Source organism: Medicago sativa, chromosome 6 (assembly GCF_051527215.1).
Source record: "Medicago sativa cultivar Bolivia chromosome 6, Bolivia_mono, whole genome shotgun sequence".
Taxonomy (NCBI): domain Eukaryota; kingdom Viridiplantae; phylum Streptophyta; class Magnoliopsida; order Fabales; family Fabaceae; genus Medicago; species Medicago sativa.
In genome coordinates this window covers 52,997,342-53,005,285 of record NC_140754.1, presented here as the reverse complement: position 1 = coordinate 53,005,285, position 7,944 = coordinate 52,997,342, and the positions used below count along the sequence as shown (strand labels likewise).

At 35.9% G+C, this 7,944-nt stretch overlaps 1 long non-coding RNA gene across 1 annotated transcript; it reads right to left on the bottom strand.

Annotated features, from left to right (window-relative positions):
* Positions 1-5,136: 5,136 nt before the first annotated feature.
* Positions 5,137-7,733, bottom strand: LOC146915625 (uncharacterized). The gene is made up of 2 exons (XR_015013382.1): positions 7,331-7,733; positions 5,137-5,419 (listed from the first exon to the last, which is right to left on the bottom strand). It is a non-coding gene; the product is annotated as an uncharacterized LOC146915625 (long non-coding RNA).
* Between the last annotated feature and the right edge of the window lie 211 nt (positions 7,734-7,944).

The following is a 7,944-nucleotide window of genomic DNA, read 5'->3' as shown; positions in this document are numbered from 1 at the left end:
TAACTTGAATAGAACTTAGGGGTAGCTTACAAAACTCACCTTTAGGACTATTAGACTCAGGGGGAGCTTGAAAACCTCATACCCTTGAAGTCAACTTGTTAATTAGATTAACAACAATTGCACATTTTAAATACTATTGTTTGTCATCATCAAAAAGGGGGAGATTGTAGGAACAAAATGTGTTTAACAATGAACCTTGAGATTTTGATGATAATAAGGTATTAAAAATTGTCAATTGGACTAGCTAATATTTGTTCAAGTGTACAGGACCATAGTCAAAAATTTACATCTTATAAAGGTTCTGAAGAACAAAAGAGAGCTAAGAAATCAACAAAATGGAAGTTTTATAGCGTCTGAAGAAAAGTGCTCCTGAAGTTAAAAAGTACTCCTGAAGACAAAGTGCTCTTGAAGATGATGACGTCATCAGAAGCTGCAGTTCATTAGAGGTAAGTTATTCAGAAGCGACTTCATCAGAAGCTGAAAATCACCAGAAACTGAAGATTCAAGATTTAATACTTCAAAAGTTGTTCAATGGATTCAAAAGCAATGCAGAAGACTGGGAATAGAAAGCAACAGTCATTTGGTGAAGATTTGAAGGCTTTGGATGCTTATCTTCAAAAAGCGTTGACCAAGTACAATTGTACGAAGTGTACAACCATTATCTCCACTACTCTGCAATGTCCACACTACAAGACAAAAAAACAGCTCTGAAATACAACTCTGCCTGTAACAATGTTCCCTCACAATAGGAATGGATTTGAAATTGGTTCTTCATAGGGCAACAACCAAATCAAGCAAAAGATCATTGGTGATTGATCAAAGCTTCAAACGACTCTTTTTGATGTGCTGGCAATTTCACAACATCTCTTTCACACCTCTATATAAAGGAGTGAAGACTTAGAGTTTGATATAAGACTCAACAACAATTTACAAGTGCCAAAACTTTTCTAAAATTGTTCTGCAATCAAAGTTCACTTAGAATTTCTGTTTTCAAGTTCATATCTTAGAAATTCTAGAGTCTTAAGAGTCTGTATCTGATTTGTATTGTGAAAACCACTGATTGTATATCAAGTGTTCAACCTCAAACATTTTTCTTTGTAATTCTGTTTGATTAGAAGTCTCTTGCAGTTGTGCTTGAGCAATAGAAGTCTCTTGATTGTGTTCAGGAGCATAGGAAGTCTCTTACAGTTGTGCTTGAGCGATTTGAATTCTCTTGCTAAGTGTACCAGTGAGCAGTTGTAAATTCAGCTTAGTTCTGAATTCCACTTCAGAAGCAGTTCTCACTTTGCTTCTGGACAGTGTGTTTTCAGCTTAGGAGAAACGAAGAAAAATCTAACACAATTCAACCCCCTTCTTGTGTTTTTCTCACCTTCATATTGATCCCAACTTTCCCAATCATGTGAATAGATTGAAGAAAGTTCTGTATGGCTTAAAGCAAGCACCTAGGGCGTTGTATGAGAGACTGACTCAATTTCTTGTTGGTCAAGGATACCTGAAAGGTGGAACAGACAAGACTCTGTTTGTAAAAGATGACAATGTGAGCCTGATGATTGCCCAGATATATGTTGATGACATTGTTTTTGGTGGAATGTCGAGCAAGATGGTTCAACATTTCATTCATCAGATGCAATCTGAGTTTGAAATGAGCTTAGTTGGTGAATTGACCTACTTTCTTAGACTTCAGGTTAAACAAATGGAGGATACAATCTTCATTTCTCAAAGTAAGTATGCTAAGAACATTGTAAAGAAATTTAGTTTGGATAATGGTGGTTGATAGGCCAAACCGCAAGTGCACGGTCTATCGAAGTAATAGTAGTAAAAGAGTATCGTTCCGCTAGGGAGTTGTTCAATTTAACTAACTTTAAAAGAATGATTAGAGGAGAAGAAAAGATATAAAAAGGGAGGTTTAGTTGATGAAGTAAATAACAATAATAATAAAAGAGCCTTGGGATCATTGGTTCGTCATAACAACGAATCCTTCACAATCAAGCCTTAAACTTATAATTCTACGTTATTCTTAATTTCTAAAGACAAGTTTCTCTTTAGCGTATCAAAGCTTCTCTCGAAGTCAATGAGTGTATCCCTTCAACAACCACACCTATTCTCATGGGTGATTGCCTTTGGGACCCTTGAAGATCGAAACTTTATATGTCTCAATGTTTGCTAGACTATTCTCATGTTTCGCAAACCTTGTCTAAATTCACTTGTTCGAATATCAAAGCTCCGCGTTCGCTTTATGAATTGATATTTGAGATGATGAATTAACGATTATCAAACCCTCCGCGGGTAATTTAGGTTAGGAATTAAGGTAACATATAATTAGGGTTTAAGGCTTGGATTGATTCGGATTACGTCATTAGACTTATCCAACAATCCCAAGACAAAGAAGTCTACTCACTCTTGTTCATCGTAGACATGGGGGAAAAAGAGAGAAAGCAGTAAAATAAATTGCGAGAAAAAAAGTAAAGGAAATAAAAGAACTTTATTGAAATAATTCACTAAAATATTCTAAGAAAAGGTGAATGTTTATGAGGGAGTGCTCCTCTATTTATAGCTTTACAATTGACTTAAAATCTAAGCAACTATAAGGGCTAATTAGTAAAACTACAACATAGTAACTTGGGCTTGAAGAAAAGCAGCAAAAGAGCTCCTGGAGGGTGGCACGGGCCGTGCCAAGCTTCTGACTTTGTGGAGATATATTTTTGTCTCCGTATCTTCGTATATTTGCACTGTATTTGTTCCAGTCCACTTTCTTTTGCTCCAAGACACCTTCCACCATATATTCGTTCCTAAAATAAAATAAAATGCAATTTAAAGTAAAATATTCAAAAAGGAAATAAAACTAAAATAAAATAAAACTAAATCTAAATAAAATGGTACTAAATAATGCATTAAAACAGACTAAATTATGACTCATCAGTGGTCACAAGAGAACTCCAGCTGCCACTCATTTGAAGCTGACAAAGGATGAAAGTGGTATATTTGTTGATCAAAGCATGTACAGAAGCATGATTGGGAGTCTACTTTATCTTACTGCAAGCAGGCCAAACATCACCTTTGCTGTAGGTGTGTGCAAGGTTCCAAGCTGAACCAAAGATGAGTCATCTGACTCAAGTGAGGAGGATACTAAAGTACATAAATGGCACCAGTGACTATGGAATATTATACTCATCCTGTGAAAACACTAAGCTGATAGGCTACTGTGATGCAGACTGGGCAGGAAGTGCTGATGACAGAAAAAGTACCTCTGGAGGATGTTTCTTTCTAGGAAATAATCTCATCTCCTGGTTTAGTAAGAAACAAAATTGTGTGTCTCTGTCTACTACTAAAGCTGAATACATAGCAGCTGGGAGTAGCTATTCTCAACTTGTCTGGATGAAGCAGATGCTGCAGGAGTATAAAGTGGAACAAGATGTTTTGACCTTATACTATGACAATTTAAGTGCTATTAACATTTCCAAAAATCCTATTCAACATAGCAGAACAAAGCACATTGACATTCGACATCATTTCATCATAGATCTTGTTGAAGAAACGGTTGTGACGCTTGAGCATGTAGACACAGAGAAACAACTGGCATATATTTTTACAAAGGCTTTGGATGCTAAACAATTTGAAAATCTAAGAGGCAAGTTGGGAATTTGCCCGCATGAGGAAGCCTTATCATCTGCAGTGTGAGACGTGCTGTCAAATCTCTACTTTTTGCACGTCTTTGAATTGTGGGGTATACTAACAATGTTGTACTCCTGATTTTCTCAAAATGTTTCTGTTTGGCATATTTTATGGCTAAAAAGAGGGAGAAAAATTGCATATCTATTCTCCCAATGTCTTTATGTATATGTGCCCTTCTGCATATATTTGCATGCCTGTTTGTGTATGCCTGAATATTATTACTGCTATTCATGGGGTTTGCAACTATTCATCTGGTTTGCAACTATTTCAAGTTATGTGTAGATGTTGGCACTCATGTTGCAAAATCTTGATGATCCTAATGATGATCTAAGATTATGTCTCAGTATTTTTGAATGAACATGTTCCTTGCTACTTTCCTTATACTATGGAACATGTCTGGATGACTTTTTAGAGTCTCATTTTGTGTGTGACCTTTGATAGGTCTGCTAGCATATATCTGCTAATAGTTTTGCTTGTTTGTGAATATTCCTTGAATGTTTTATGCCCATATCCTGAAGTTTCTCTGTCTATGTATTAGGAGTTTTTGAATGTTCATATTATCTGTATGCATGTATTCAGGGGGAGTAATGGAATATTCCTATAAGTAGTCACTCATAAATTCTCATATTCAGGAGGAGTGATACTTCTATATGTGCTTGTGTTAGTCCAAGTTGGGTGAAGGATGTTAAGTTAAATGTTTAAACATCTGTGTCTATCACTTGTAAGCATGAGAATTTATTTTTTCCTTGCTTCTATATGCTGTTGGTGACAGTAATCTGAAGACATCCAAGTCAGTCACATGTAAGTGTAGGAATTAGTTTTTCTATGCTTCTATGGTTGGTTGGTGACAGCACTCTGTAGGTATGGGAAATTTATTTTTTCCCTTGCCTATATGTGTAGCAGGTTCTCCTGTCTGACGTGCTAAAGGATGTTGGAACATCCGATGTCTGTAGCATTGGAGCTTAGTTTTCCTTTGCTCTTGAGAGAAAATGGTTCTCTCTCCATCTGTGTGGGAACACATGTTTCCTGAATGTAGCATTGGAATTTTGTTTTCCACTGCTCTTGAGAGAAATTGGTTCTCTCTACATCTCCTGTACAAGAACGTATATTCCCTAGTTGTAGCTTAGGAATTTATTTTTCCTTTGTTCTTGAGACTATGCTACTGATCTGATCCGCTGCTCCATGTCTCTGATTCAGTGTAATACCTCTGCCAGCTGAAGCTGTGATTGAAGACTCGTGAGGTATTCTATGTATGCACACTCTTGCTTTCTCTAGAGTTATACTACCTGCTACTTCTTCTTGAATATGTGTTCGTGATGACTTAAGGAAGTGTATCAATAGTATCTCTTTGGATTCTGTGTGCTAACTGTTTCTTCATTGATGTGTGCTCATGTGTAACACCCTATTTCTAATAAGCGGTAAAACGCGAGAATATACTAACATATTCTAGAAATAGATGCTACGTCTTCGAATAAACCACAAATCATACATGCATAAAGATCATGTTACACAACATAGCAGCGGAACAACATATAATTCATAAACATATCTGGATCTTCAAACTAAATACAACTGTATCCTCCAAATCTCAAATAACAGAATATCTCAACAACTCCAAAATACAAAGTCAAATAAACAACATGCAATGACTATCCTAGATCAGAGCCCTAATCTAGACACTTGCATGAAAAAGAGGAAATCCACTCCTCGACATCAATACGCAACAACTAAGCATCCTGCACTCCATCTACCCGTCCATACGGAAAGGTAGGTGGTAAACCACTGAGGGTTAGCATTACATCATCATAATCCATATAAGATTAACAAGAACTTTGAAGATGAAAGATATAATCAAGGATAAAGAATGACAATTCATACATAGTTCCTCAATATTCACAACATATAAGCAATCCAAGATCATTCAATATCATTATATCAAGTTCATATCCACAAGTGTATCATACACATATCACAACCTCACCTTGTCAATCAACAATTAACAATTCAATCCGCAAGTACAATTAGCAATAATCAACCATCAAAACACATCTTAATGCAATTCAATCCACCAACAGTTTATGCAATGTCTCTAGACTCATCTAGATGCATGTGGTACCAAACACCTCAAGGTCGTCACCTTCGATGCAACAAAAACATCGTAATCACCTCAATTGGATATAAAATCCACCACCATCAGTCATGTATGCATGAACATATGACCCAACTACAAATGCATATGTTCACACAAACAATAATCACCTCACCATCACCAAAACTTGTATATATGCAATTAACAACAATTCACCACCACATAGCATATATACAATTGCCGACAACATCCACAACACAAGCAACATATAGTTGTCACACAAATATACACCACCAATCATCTCCATATATGTGATATCAAATATCCATAAGGATTTACAAGTCAATTGATTCTCAAAAGTCATCTTTAGTTAAGTTCGTCTCTCAAAATCACAACATTAAGTTAATTGAACACTTTGAGTCAAAACCAAGTAAACAAGCTCAATTTCCTATGCCATGTATTCTCACAAGTCACTTATAGGTGCAGTAGAGGATACATAAACATTTCATCGGCCAAATACGAAGAATTCATAAAAATCACAAAGTTCGTCTCACCGAAACACTTTTCAAGAATTTTTCCATTTTCTAAGCAAAACAAGTTAAATCCCTCACATCATAGTTTAAATACTACTAAACACCTTAATTGAACTCATAAAACATAAGTTTGAAGTTTGGAAACAATCCAAAGGGTTTGGGTCGATTTAGAAATAGTTATGCGGATTTTTCGTAAAATTTCACCAAGAACACCTTGGAGTATTTCCCTCATAACTCAAAAACCAAGAATCATTTTCAAGTCAAACCCAAGCCATTGGAAAGCTAACAAAATTATCTACAACTTTCATGTTTACACCGAAAGCCAATTCAAAACAGAAACGAGGGAAAAAGACGCAAGAACGCGAAACAGGGGATGCTGCCACTGTGCAGCTCGCCGTGGCGAGTAAATCTACTCGCGAGGCGAGTAAGCATCACCGAAAGCACCTCCTGCTCGCCTCCAACTCGCCTCCCACTCGCTGTGGCGAGTTGGGACAGTCCTGTTACGAGAAAAACTCACTTTTTCACCCCAAAACCCCAATTTTGACTTCCCAAAGCTCAAATTTGATCCCAAAGTTTGTTTAAACATTTCTAAACATGAAAAGACACTCAAAATCATGTAAAACATGCATCAAAACATTCTTACAACAAAAATCATCATTTGACCCATTTTTCATCAAATATTCAAAAATAACACAAGGTCATATCAAACTCTCCAATTATGATTACCCAATGTTTTAATCATCAACAACAACATCTATCAACAACAACAGCAGCTAAACATCATGAATTCACCAACAATTCATCACAACAACATCTCATATCACCATTTTTGGGCAAAAATGCAAAGTATACATATAACCACAACTTAAGCATGTAATTTCATCATCAACAACTCAATTAACATTTAATTTACATACCCAAACATTGCATCAAAACATGAACACGAATTTACAATCAATTAGGTTTAATTCATCAATTTCATAAAATGGGTAAAAAGGAAAAGAGATGAATTATGGTTGAAACCTAACCCTCTTACCTCTAACACCAAGAATCTCTAACCAAAGCTTCAATTTAGCTCCTAGATGATGAATCCCCTCTTCAAGCTCTAACCCTTGTTCTTCCCTCTAGCCTCTATCTCTTCTCTTCTCAAATGAAATGAAATAAAAATGTTTGTAAACCTAATTCTCACCAACACTAGAGTTTATATACTAGCTCTATTCAAGTGGGCTTATTTCTTAAACCTTAATGGGCCTAACCCATTTCTATTCTAACACTCAAAATGTCACTACTCACTTACCGGTAAAATATAACACTAACGGTCACTTAACGGTAAATAAAATAATTACTACACCCTCTAGCACTTAGTAAAATAAAACCCTCACTAAGCACTAAAAATAATTTTCTGCAAAATTACAAAATTGCCACTGCCCTCAAAATGACCAAAATGCCCCTAAGCCCAAAATGACTGAAATACCCTTCTAACACCGAACTCTACGAATCCCAACCAAAAATACACACAGAGACAATTAATCACATAAGAGCACATAGAACACACATAAATAAATAATAAAATAGATCTAGCGAAAAACGGGCTGTTACATCATGCGCTTGGAGAAATGGTATTTTGCATCCCTCTGTTTCATAATTATT